Source organism: Ursus arctos, unplaced genomic scaffold, assembly GCF_023065955.2.
Source record: "Ursus arctos isolate Adak ecotype North America unplaced genomic scaffold, UrsArc2.0 scaffold_8, whole genome shotgun sequence".
Lineage (NCBI taxonomy): Eukaryota > Metazoa > Chordata > Mammalia > Carnivora > Ursidae > Ursus > Ursus arctos.
In genome coordinates this window covers 6,690,269-6,704,528 of record NW_026623100.1, presented here as the reverse complement: position 1 = coordinate 6,704,528, position 14,260 = coordinate 6,690,269, and positions in this window count along the sequence as shown.

Below are 14,260 nucleotides of genomic sequence, written 5' to 3'. Positions count from 1 at the left end.
GCAATATGCATTTAAGGGACCCTGATATCTTTTTGTGGCTTGATATTTCCTGTTTGTATTGCTGGTGTTATTCCATCGTATGGACGTACTGTTGTTTGTTTTCCCTGTTCACCCATTGAAGGGCATCTTGGTTGGTTCCCGTATCTGACATTTCTGAATAAAGCTACAATAAACATTTGTATGAAGGCTTATGGGTGGACATAAGTTTTACTTCTTTTGGATAAATATCAGGGTGTGTGATTTCTGGATTGGATGGTAAGACTATATTTAGCTTTGTAAGAAACTGATGAACTATCTTCCCCTTCCAAAATGAGTACCATTTTGCATTGTCATTAGCAGTGAATAAAATTTCCTGTTGCTCCACATCCTTGCCAGCATTTGGTGTTGCACCTGCTCCAGATTTGGGGATTATAATGGGTGAGATAGCTGTGTAGACTTATCTTATTGCTCTTTATTTCACAATTATCTAATGACATGCAATGTTGAGCATCCATTCATATACTCATTCGCCATCTGTATATCTTTGGTGAGGTGTCCATATCTTGTCCCACTTTTAAATTGGTTTGTTTGTTTTCTTAGTATGTAGTTTTGAGGGTTCTTTGTATATTTAGGATACAAGTCCTTTATCTAATGTGTTCTATAAATATTTTCACCCAGGATGTGGCTTGTCTTTGTATAGCCATAGAAGTTGCTTTTGTAGCACAAAATTTTTAAATGTTAATAAAATCCAAATTATTAGTTTTTTTTCTTCATGGACTATGGTTTTTGTGTTTGTCTAACAAGTCATTACCACGTCCAAGGTTACCTAGATTTTATCTTATCTTGTAGAAATTGTAGATTTTTCATTATACAGTTGGGTCAATGATCCATTTTGAAATAGTTTTTGTAAAATGATGTAAAATCTGTGTCTTTTGGCTTTTGGATGCTAGTTGTTCCAGCATGAATTACTGAAAAGAATATTTATTCTTCATGAAAATTACCTTTGTTTCTTTGTCAAAGATCAGTTTATTGTATTTGCATGCACCTGTGTTGGGACTCTCTATTCTGCTCCGTTGGTCTATTTGTCCATTGTTTTGCCAAGACTGCACTATCATGCTTATTGTAGTGCACCTATGTTGGGACTCTCTATTCTGCTCCGTTGGTCTATTTGTCCATTCTTTTGCCAAGACTGCACTATCATGCTCATTGTAGCCTTAGAGCAATTCTTGAATTTAGAGAGTGTCATTCTTCTCACTTGGTTCTTTTTCAATTTGCGTTGACTATTTTAGGCCTTTTGCCTATACATCTAAACTTGAGAAATTACTTGGTTGCCATCCACAAAATAACTCACTGCCATCTTGCCTGGGATTGTGTGGAATCTACACATCATTTTGGGAAGAACTGACAACAATCTTGATTCTTCTCGTCCAAGAACAGGGAAGATCTCTCCATTTATTCAGATATCTATGACTTGGTTGTCAAAGGACATATCACACAGGATCCAGAAGTCCCTCCACACCTAAGTTTTAATATTTCTATCATAACGGAGCCTCATATTGTAAGTCCATGAACACAGTATCTGTGAAAACTTGTAAGTCTCTTCTACAACCATGTATTCTCCAGCAAGAGGAAGCGGAAAGCAGAGGAAATGATTGTGGAGATTCCAGTCACCCAATCCTAAATATGAAAGCATATATAGAGAACCAGATATGTAATCTAAAGACCTCAGAAGAAGAATAGATGGCATGTCTTTCTGTGACTTGTTGACTTATATAAAAAAAATGCGGAGACTTTAAGTAGTTCATTATTTGGACAATCACTACCACATGCATAGGGAGGAGCCCAGAAAAACACTGGCCTTGATTCTGAACTTGGTTGGGTTTACTCACACAAGGAAGGTGTAGAAGGAAAAATATCTCTCATCCAAGTCACTTCGAGCACTGCCCGGTGCAAAAGAGAAATGAAGAAGATTGCCAAGCCCAGAACACCAACAACATTTTTTTACAGTGACTATTTTTTTTTTTTTCTGTCTAAGAAGCAGTAGAAGGGAAGATGTTTCTCAGATGCCATGGACTTCCATGAAAAAGTCTTCTAGGGAGCGAAGAAAACAAAAGTCTCACAGCAGATCCAAGTAAATGCTCTGGTGTCATCACCAAAATATAAAAGGAGAGACTAACCCAAGCTCACATTAAACATCTTTTTGGATGAACTTTTTAAACCTCTGTTGACGTGACCTTTAAAACCGGAGAAAGCATTACAAGTCGCATGATCTATGAGGAAAATATCCTATCTATGTTGTACAAACTAATGCTCTTTAGTACATGCCGAAATGCTTAATTATTTTATTTTTTAAAATCACTTTTGTTCTCCCGTTCAAGGGATGAGGAAGAGCTGATAGCAGTTAATAAAAATGATATAGTTTCTAAACACGCAAGCATGTACCATAAAAAGCGTATAAAATTGAGACCAAAGTTTACTTTTGTACAATTAATAAAAATAATGTGGATGAAAATAAATCCCAGTATGGAGAAAAATGAGGTTAACACGAAATCTAGATGGATGGCTAGATGAGTACAGCTGAAAAATTGCACAATTACATCTCTGACTCTGTGTGTTTTTATAAAGCATAAGTCACAGGGCAGATGTAAGCATTTGTTTTTATTTTGCGCAATGATCACATCCAGGACACTGTATAAAGCCAAACTAAGTAAGATTAATGCACAATGCTAATTCAGTATGATTGGGACTTCCTGCTGGCATTTATATATTGGCTTAAATGAATCATTTTTATTAGATGATTGAACGAATCGTATCTGTAAATGCCAATAATCAATGTGAATTTAACAAAAATCATATCGTTGAAAGGAAGGTACATGCTTACACCTAAAATTAACATTCTCTTCTTAATCTGAATCAGAATGGTCATTGTATCCAAACTTTACTCTTGTGGCCAGATGGATAAGACCTAATAAAAGGTTTAATAATAATCCTATATTTATCAAATTTGCTGTTGAAGCACTTTTAATAGCAAGAATGTGGAAGTGATAGGAGAGAATAATTAATGGCGGTGTGGGGTGTTATAAAGAACCTCACTTTAGTCAGCTTTCTGTTCTCATTTCTGCATTAACCCACTGGATGACTGCACCAGCCATTTTTATTTTTCTCTCTGAATCTGTTTCCTTGTCTTGCGGTTGAGTTCATTGAACTGGTCTTTTTTTGGGGGGGGGGTAGGGGCAGAGGAAGAGGGAGATGGGAAATCTTTTTTTTTTTTTTAAAGATTTTATTTATTTGAGAGACAGAGTGAGTGAGAGAGAGCAGAGGAGCAAAGGCAGAAGGAAAGTGAGAGAGAGAGAGGGAGAAGGAGAACCAGGCTCCCCTGCTGAGCAGGGGGACTGATGTGGGACTTGATCCCAGGACCCTGGGATCATGACCTGAGCTGAAGGCAGATGCTTAAATGACTGAGCCACGCAGGCATCCCGAGACAGGGAATCTTAAGCAGGCTCCACGCCCCCCCTGGAGCCAGACACGGGACTGGATCACATGACCTTGAGATCATGACCTGAGCTGAAACCAAGAGCTGGATGCTCAAATGACCGAGATACCCAGGTGCCCCAGTTGAACAAGTCTTCAAGTTCTCATCTGATTGAAAGGCTAAGTTTATGAGATTGCTAAGGAATCCAGCTGGACCCCATCGCCATGAGCACATGTAGCCAGGTTAAATGTAAACTGTTCATATGGGCGTGAGATATAATTTCTATTGTAGTTCACGAGAGACGCGGGCACTGAGTTTCCAGTACTTCCCGCCCTCGGCGCTGAACACATACACAAGTCTCCAAAATGTAGTGCCAAATAGGAAATTCATTTGAAACAGATTTAAAAGTGATTGTTTCCGAGTCAGAATAGGTGATGTTTTTACACATTTCTTGATATACACTTGATCTAGTTTGATTTCTTAAGACCCACTAAACAATGGAAACCTTTATTCCGATTGATGGTAATGTATCCCACGGCCATCAGGGTTTCATGCATGCCAGGAACAGAACTGTCTCAGTGTGTTCCACAGTCCTAATGAAAATGGTAATCAGTATTCACTGAACACTGGGCATCTGTCAAGCACTGTTCCAAGTTTCCATGTAGTAACTCACTTAATGCTCCAACAGACCTGTGAAATGGCTATTCATGCTCCTTATTTTACTGAGGAGAAAACACAGAGATAGCAGGGATGGTTAACTTGCTTAAAAGTACTCAGCTTCTAAGTGACAGAGCCAGACTTTTAACCCATGTACTGTACCCTTGTTCTGGAGTCCATAATCCTTTGTATTGTATTTCACCATTACTCTCTGTATGACCTGAGTATTCTGGGTACCAACATATTTCCTAAATTTTAAGTCCGTGTAAACCTTATTCAGATAATTATCTATGAGGATACTAGATGCTAAATAGCCATTGCTTTCCTGAGGTTCAAGGCTGGTTTCTTTTTCTTTTTCTTTCCTTTTTTCTTTTCTTTTCTTTCTTTCCGCACCCTCCCCCTTTAAGTCACTGTTGAAAGTCTTAGCTAAATACAGCCAAGTGAAATATCCCAGTGCTTGCCCTCTTAGAATCCATTGCAACTTTTGGTGATGTTCCTGCACCATTTGACAGATATCTCTGTGCTGTGATGATCACAAAATAGTTGTTTGTGTTGGGGCTTTTACTACAATTATGAAGAAGCTTTCACCCAGCACGGAGCCTAGCACTGTAGATATACTTGTTATTAAACCTTATCATCTCTATGATTAACTTGAGGGGTGATCCCCAGGTATTATATGCCTGGCATTTTACTTCTTCCTTATGGAAATTTTCTCAAAACTGAAGGGGTTCCTTTTCTTCTGATATGCATTTTGCAAATGTCAGCCACAGCTACTCACTTAATATTCTTCCTTTCTTCTATGTGGCTTTTCTCAGACTCCACCTCTCCTTAAGCTGCTTCATGGTAAAAAAGAGAGGTGTTTAGACCTCCTGATAAGAAGACATTGCTCGATCCAATAAATATTTACTGAGCACCTACAATAGGCTAAGCCCTTTCGAGTTGAGTATGAGTTAACAAAGATTACAAGACTCAGAATCAATTGACAAGGCTCCATCTTCTATGTAGCGTTAGTCAATATTTTTCTCTCCTGTGGTACTTAACCCTGGTATCCCTGGTACGCATGGGTTACAGTATAATCACAGAGACCTGCTGGTGGGCAAAAAATAGTTCTAATGAATTTATTCATTGCATGTGAACAATTTTTTTCTGAGATAGTACAGATTTTTAGTGGAAGTACTTTCTAACAATGTATTCAACTAGTGGTGAATATTGACTAGCACGCAGCGTCTCATAAGACACTTAGAATCGTAACAGTCCTAATTGAAAATAAAAGACTGTTTTTAGAATATATCTATTTTTTTCTCCTTAGAAATACATTGCTTAGTGAAGGGATTGCCTCTCAGGCCTCCTCAGAACTGACGGTGTCTTCTTCCTGAGGTAGGCTCTGTTTTTTCCGGTTCAATGTCAATATGATTACTTATGTGATCTGTGAGAAAACACACGTAAGCGTTCAAGTACATACCAAGATAAATCAAACCTTCTGGGGAAGCAACATGAGTATGATGAGCATTGAAGAAAAAATACCAAGCATTCCAATCCTTGTGGCTCTTCCAAGAGCTGAGGCCATTTTGGTATTGGCGATTCCTTTACAAAATTAAAATTAAAAAAAATTTAAAAAAAAGAAGATGAAGAATATTCTGACTTACAGGGTCTAGGGAAATTTTATTGATGTGTTGAAAGCAGCCCCCAAACCCAAATCTAAGTATCTCTTGCATGGCTCTCAAAATAACCAGTGTTGATAAAGCTTTCATATAAAAAATGGCTTTCTTATTTTGCCACTGACAATTTTGCTTTTGACCTGGAGATGATTACCATTGGAAAATTCTTCCTCAGGAGTTTCGAGAACATTGTGACATGCTGCTCAAATTTTGGTCCTTTTTGCATCGTCCAGCATCAATAGATTTTACATATTATGATTTTTACTCTTTGCATATCAAATAGAAGATATTGAAGGAAAATATTTTAAGATAAAAGGGACTGTGTACTCTCACAGAATGGATCTACTTAACAGGAAAGCCAATTCAAGATGAAAGTGAACGTGAGGGTGTATATATCTATTTATATTCCCGGATAAGAAACGGCACCAGAAAGCATTGTTTCCTGACCTTTACCATCTATGGGGTGGTTCAAAATCCCTCTTTCACTCAATTCTGACTGAAGACGTCCTCAGCAGACTTGACTATATTCTCCCTCTATCTTTTCTCCTCCTCGGTCTGCAGCTCTGAGCTTTGGGAATAGGATGTAGGAAGACTAATTAAGAAAAAGAAAATGTAAATGAACAGAAACTAAATGAATGGAGGGAGGCTGGAAAAGGAAAGTGTTGTGAGAGCAGCATAATTTTGTTCAGAAATATGGTCTAGATTTTAAGAAACTGAAAGATCTTTCTTTAGATGTTCAGGCTCCTTCCATTTGTATTTTTCAAAAGAAGTAAAAGAAAATTTATGAGGCTGTAGGAGTGGTTAAGGAAGACTACAATGTAAAAGTTCCATGTTATAGTCATTGATAGATTTATCGAGCTCATTTAAATGTAAACATAAGTCAGTGCCATGGACAATCTACATTGTACCTGGTGGCCCGATGTATTAAGTGGCTCATTTTAAATAAAATATCTTTGATCACTCAGTGATTGGAAACAAAAGATTAAAGGGAAAACCATTTGTGGTCTCGGAATTTTCAAAGAATCACTGTGTCATTTGTTTGCATGAAATGTATTAATTTAGGAAAATTACAAATCATTTCTGAAAGGCCACTCAAACTACGGAGAGTCATGTGCCACGAAAGACAAAAAGATCAAGCTGAACACGACGCGGTTTGAAAGAGTCCAATGATCTTATTAATAATGAAAAGATGCAAAGTTGTTATCATATGAAATTTATTCTAACCTGAAATGCTGGAATTAATTTATGACAAGTTTCATTCTTACAACTTTAAAGAACACTTTAAAGCGAAGTCTTACTCTTTTCCCTCATGCTAAAGGAATGAAGTCACGTTTAGAATCTTGGCAACACAGCAATATGCTTATTAGCTTTCCCTTGGAATTAGGTTTCTGACGGTTTGGAAGTCTTTCTGAGGATTTTAAAGACAAGTTTCTTTTAATTGCCACACATTTTGTCATGAAATAGAATTGCATAACGCATCAATTAATGTTCTCGACGAAAAATGTATTGTATCTAATGATAATTATAATAGCTCACACTTACTGAGTGTTTATTCTGTGTCCGGCACTGTTAAGAGAATGTGCGATTTAGCGGTTCCCTTCCTTTCCCTGCGACCCTACATTGCAGGTCCCTGGTGTGAAACCCATTGTGCAGCTAAGAAGAGTGTGGCTCAGAAATAATATTTTAAGGGTGGGTTGAAAATGAAAAGAAGATTATGCCCTGGACTCCGAGGTCCAAGGTGGCAATAATCACAGTGATCCGCAAGAAGTAATTATTCAATGATATTTTTAACTAGTGAGGATGCTACGGGCTCTTCACTTGCTGTGATGGACTTACACTTTCAGTCCCCACGAACTGTGCATGAGGCATCTCGAGGAACAGTCCCAATCACGTTGGATAAACAGAATAAGTTATACCCTATCCCTGCTAACCATTTGGTTATCTGTGGTATAGACACTATTATGAGATTGTGAGAACAATCAAGGCCCACTAAGCCTCAAAAGTGAACATTCACAGTTTATTTGCCTTTCTCACTACCTTGTGAAATGTTCCAAAACCCGGTACAGCCTGCCTTTACTTAAGGGGTTTTGACCCGAGTTTTTAGCCACGGTGATTATGGCTAAAACACAGATCTTTATGTTGTCTTCAAAACATTCCCATGCTCTGGATTAAAGTTCTAGCCCATGATATTCAGATGAGTTCCTTTAAAATGCCCTTATGTTACAGATAAACTATATTGGTGATAGGATTATGATTCTTCCAGAGCCTTTAAAGAAAAGGAATGTCAAAATGTATGGAGAGACAATATTTCCTTGAAAGGTGGCACAAGCATGTGAGAATACTGGAGAAACTCAACGAGTGTTTGCTTCAATAAAATTGACAAATTTTTCTATAGTTTTCCATGGTTTCCCCTTATAGGAGGTGGAAAATATGGGGCTTGAATGTAACACAATGATTGGATTACTTAAAACATCTGAACTACATAAATCTACAAAGACGCTCAGAAAAGTTGCTGATTTTCTTTCATTCTAAAATATCAGCAGATGTAGACCTCCACTTTGTCATAGTGCCACATTTTAAGTGAAAAATGTCACTAATGTTTTCTTGTAAATGGAATACTCTTTTAAAAATGCATTAAAATGAAAAATGCTTTTGCTAGAGTTTCTTTTTTGTTTGGTTTTGTTTTACTCTTAATGCTTACAATAAAAAAAAGAAATATAAAGTATTAGGAATAACTTCAAAAGTGATACATTCTTTTCAGGACAAGGTTCCATCTTGGAGGACTTTTAATTACCATCTAATCACTTTCACATGAAATAACTCTAAGCCAGGCCTGAGTGGATGAATGAATACATTGGAATTCAGTTCTTTCTCTTTATTTTTGCTTGACCTTGGACAAATCACCTTGGTCTTCCTGGTTGTAAAAATAAGAGCACAGTAATCCTCATTATATATCATCTTAGGCTTGTTGGGATACTTATTACAATAAAGAGGCAGAATTTCTCTGATAAGAAGCAGCATTGGCAAGGCAAAATCGGATCCACAGCTTTTGAAAAAAAGGCATTTGTCGGATATATATTTTTTTTCTTTTAAAAAGCTTGTTTAAAGAAGTACCTTGAGGATAAAGTATCTCTCTGAATTCTCTTAATTTATAGGTCTACCAAAGTGCCCTTAACATTCTAAGTTTCCAATAAATACGTTTTGGATCATTAGATTAGTAAAAGCTAGTTATTGACTGTGAATAGAGAACACAGATTCTAAATGGTCTTCAGAAATAAAATTGTACGACATTTTGGATTTCAAATTACCACTTAGCCACCTAGTATCATAGAGGACGTATGATTTTACAGTGCACGTGTCTTATACTTTGCCTGTCTGATGGAAGGAATGAACATCAAGCTCCCAGAGCAGGATTTGTCATTATCTTTTCTTTTTCACTTTATAGTATTTTTTTTAGTTAGAGGAGTTTAGATTTACAAAAAAATTGCAATGATAGTACAGAGATCCCCGTATACCCCAATCTACTTTCCTTTATTAGTGACACCATACACTGGTATAGTACATCTGTTGCAATTAATAAACCAATAGTGATACATCAGCATTAACTAAAATGCACACATTCTGTAGCTTTCCTTAGTTTTTAAGGTTCTTTTTCTGTTTCGTGATTCTATCCAGAATACCACATTGCATTTAGTTGTAATGTTTCCTTAGGCTCCTCTTGGCTGTCACAATTTTTCAGCCTTTCCATATTTTGAGGACCTAGAGAATTCTGAGAAAAGCTGGTCAGGTATTTTCTAGAAAGTGTCTCAAGTGGAATGTATCTGATATATTTCTTATGGGTAGATCATAGTTATGGGTTGTTGGGAGGAAGATCGCAGGGGTAAAGTGCCATTCTCATTACATCTTTCCAGGGTACATGCCATCGATATGACATATTACTGTTGATGTTAATCCTGATTACCCAGCTGGGGTAGTGTTGGTTAGGTCTCTTCAATGTGAAGTCATTGCTTCCTTCATTTCCATGGTCTACCCTTTGAAAGAGCAGCACAATGTGCAACTCAAGGAGTGAGAGGTTATGTACTATCTCCTTGAACGTACATATCTACATATCTACCTAAATTATTTGGAATTCCTTTTCACAAGATATCTATTTATTCAAACATTTATTTATATCAGTATGGACTTATTTATTTATTTTATACTTTGGGTTATAATTCACTATTTTATTTACTTTCTCCAATTATTTTGTGCCTATTCCTTAGGTTCACACAAACAATAATGTCACCTGTGAACAAAGAAAGTTTAATTTCTTCCTTCCCAACCTGTATATTTGTTATTTCCTTTTGTTTTATTTTGTCTTGTTGCACTAGTTAGGGATTCTAGTATTATGTCGATTAGAAGTGGGAAGAGAGGACACCTTTGCTTTGTTTCTGATCTTTGGGAGAAAGCTTCCAGTTTCTCACCATTAAGTATGATGTTAGCTGTAGGTTTTATTAAGATGTCCTTTACCAAGTTGATAAAATTCCCATATATTCCTTGTTTGTTAAGAGATTTTATCCTGAATAGCTGTTGGGTTTTGTCAAAGGTTTTTCTGCATCTATTGATATGGTCCTTTGCTTTTTCTTCTTCAGCTTCTTGGAGTTATGGATGGCATTAATTGATTTTTAAATATTGAATCAGCTTGGCATATTTGTAATAAATCTCGCTGGGTCATGGAATATAATTTTTAATATATTGCTAGATTTGATTTGTTATTTATTAAGGATTTTTACATCTATGTCCATGACAGAGATTTTTACATCTATATTTGTATGTTACACCTATGTTTATGAGGATTTTTAAACCTATGTTCATGTACATTGGCTTGTAGTTTTCCTTTCTTTCTATGTTTTTATCTGATTTTGGTGTTAGAGTAATTCCAGCTTCATACAATGAATTAGGAAGTGTTCCCTATACTTCCATTTTCTGGAAAATATGTGAAGAATGGGTATCATTTTTTTTCTTAAATAATTCATGGAATGTACTGTTCATATCATTTGATCTTATCCTTTATTTTTTTGAAAGTTATTAGTTTTTGATTTGATTAATAGATGTTAGTGAATTCAGATGATCTCTTTTTTCTTGTGTGAGTTTGGAGGTTTGTATCTTTAAAGGAATTAATCAATTTCATCTAAACTATAAAATTTATGGTTATAGAGTTGTTTATAATATTTCCTTATTATTCTTTCAAGGTCCATGGAATCGATAGTAGTAAACTTTATCTCATTTCTGATATTGGTTCATTTTTTTCCATCTCTCATTTTTTCTGAGTTAGCTGGCTAGAATTTATCAATGTTATGGATCTTTTCAAACAATCAGGTTGGGTTTTGATTATTTTCTCTGTTGTTTCCCTGTGCTTTAATTAAAATCTGCTTTTTTTTCTTATGTATTTTCTTTTGTTTCCTTCAGATTTAACTTGCTCTTCTTTCTCTCTCTTCCTAAGGTGGGAGCTAAGAATGTTGATTTTAATCTATTTCATTTCTGAAATATTCACTTAGTTCTTTAAATTTTCTGTAAGCACTACTTTTGTTGCATCCTACAAATTTTGATAAAATATTTTTTGGTTTTGGGCTGCCTGGGTGGCTCCATCAGTTAAGCATCCCACTCTTTTTTTTTTTTAATGTTTTTTTTTATTACATTATGTTAGTCACGATACAGTACATCCCTGGTTTCTGATGCAAGGTTCGATGATTCATTAGTTGCGTATAACACCCAGTGCACCATGCAATATGTGCCCTCCTTACTACCCATCACCAGCCTATCCCATTGCCCTACTCTTAATTTCGGCTCAGGTCGTGCTCTCAGAGTTGTAGGATCAAGCCCTGAGTCAAGCTCCATGCTCAGCACAGAGTTTGCTTGAGATTCTCTCTCTCCCTCTGCCCCACCCTCACGCTCCATCTCTATAAATAAATAAATAAATAAATAAATAAATAAATAATCTTAAATAATAATAACAATTTTTGTTCTTTCTCTTTCCTGGATATAAAATCCTTGACACAACATTTTAATTCTCTGAGTACCTTGAATTAGCACTCCATTTTTCTTTGGCATAAACCATTATTGACACAAGTTTGATGATAATCTAATTTTCTGTCATTTATATAATTTGCTGTTTTTGCGTAGGTGCCCAAATAATGTTTTTCTTTCAAGTCCAATATTTTTAGAATATATCTTAAGTGGGTGATTTTCAGGTTTACGTAGTTAGATACGTGACATACTTTTCCAATATGTAGTTCTCATGGTTAATTAATTAATTAATTTTATTTTCTTATTGAAATAAAGTTGGTGCACAATGTTAGTTTCAGGTCTATGACACAGCGATTCCACAAGTCTATACATGATGCTGTACTCACCAGGAGTGTAGTTGTCATCTGATAGAAGTATTCTGATCACAATTTATAACTATTTTTAAATATCTCTTTTGAAACTTCTTAGGCATTTGTTGTTTGATTTCTAAATATTCAGGTATGTTTCAAATGTCTTTTTTGTCATTGATTTGTAGGTTAATTCCATTGTGATTTGAGAACATAGATTGTAGACTTTCTATTGTTTTGAATGATTTAAGATATGTTTTAAGGACTAGAATGTGGTCTGTCTTGGTAAATGTTCCACATGAGCTGGAGAACAATACGAGTTCCTCTGTTGTTGAATGTAACATTCTATAAATGTCAATTAGATCAAGATGATTGATGGTACTGTTTAGGTCAACTCTAGCCTTACTATCTGCCTGCTTGATCTATCAGTTACTGAAAGGGGACTACAGAAGTCTCCAACTATAACAGTGGATTTGTCTATTTCTCCCATCAATTCTATCAGTTTTTGTCTCACATATTTTGATGCTGTTGTTAGGTGCACATATAATTAAGACTATTTTATCTTCTTGGAGAATTGACTCCTTTATCACTATGTAATGGCCCTCTTTCCCCATGATGATTTTCCTGGTTCTAAAGTCTCCTTTGTCTTAAATTAAGAAAGCTATCGTCTTTTGATTAGTGTTAGTGTGAAATATCTATCTTCATCCCTTTAATCTATCTGTCTTTATATTTAAAGTGGATTTCTTGTAAATAACGTATAGATGGTTCTTGTTTGTTTGTTATTTTTAATCCACTCTGTCAATCTCTCCCTTTTAATTGGTTTATTTAGAGCATTCTGTTTAATGTGATTCCTTTTTTATTGCAGTATAGTTGGTATACAATATTATATTAGTTTCAGGTGGACAACATAGGGATTCAACAATAATGTGCATTACAAAGTGATCACCACCATTAACCTACTTACCATCTGTCACCATACCAACTTGTTGCAATATTACTAATATATTCCTTATGCTGTACATTCCATCCCATGTCTTATGTATTTTATAACTGGAAGTTTGTACCTCTTAATTCCCTTTTCCTATTTTGCCCACCACCCAAAGTGATTCTTGATACAGTTGGATTAACAGCTAGCATATTTGTAACTATTCTCCATTTGCTTTACTTATTCTTTATGTTTTTATTAACCTCCCATCTTTTTCTGTCTTTTTTTTTTAAGATTTATTTATTTATGTACTGTGTACAAGTATGAAGGGGAGAGAGAGTTAAGCAGACTCCTCACTGAGATGAGCCTGAGATCATGACCCTGAGATCACGACCTGAGCCGAAACCAAGAGATGGATGCTTAACCAACTCTGCCACCTACATGCCCCTCCGCCTTCTCTGGTTTTAATTGAGCATTTAGTATGATTCTGTTGTATATCCTCTCTTACTATATGAATGATTCTTCTTTAAAAAATAACAATTACACTCGAGTTCTCAGTATACATTTTTAACTAGTCTTAGTTCATCTTGAATATCATAGTCCCAATATTCTCAATTCCTTCCTCTTATCCCTTATTATATTCCTGTCATTCTTTTCACTTATTCATGTGTTATGATCACCCAATACACAATACTATTATTACCTTAAACAAATATGCATCTACTATATCAGTTAATTTTAAGAAAAATAAAACATTTTTATTTTCCCCTCCATAGTTCTTTCTTCAGTGGTCTTTCTTTTGTCATGTATATTCAAGCTTCTGAGCAAATCCCTTCCTTTCCCCATTAAGAAAACTTTAAAAAAAATTTGTAAGCTGTCTGCCAGCAATGAATTCCTACATTTTTGTTTGTCTGGGAATCTTCACTTTTGAAGAAAAATCTCACTGAATAGAGAATCTGGGATGGTGGTTTTTTTCCTTCCACAATTTAAGTATTTTACTCGTTTCATCCATGCATGGTTTCTGCTGAGAATTCTGATATAATCCTTATCTTTATTCCTGTATAGGTAGACTGTCCCTTGTCTCCTCCCCCAGCCAATTTCAAGTTTTTCTTTTTTTCTTTATTTCCCTGAGGTTTCCACATGAGATGCCTATGTGCACTTTTTGGGGCATTTATCCTGGTCGGTATTCTCAGAGATCCTGAATCTGTGGTTGATG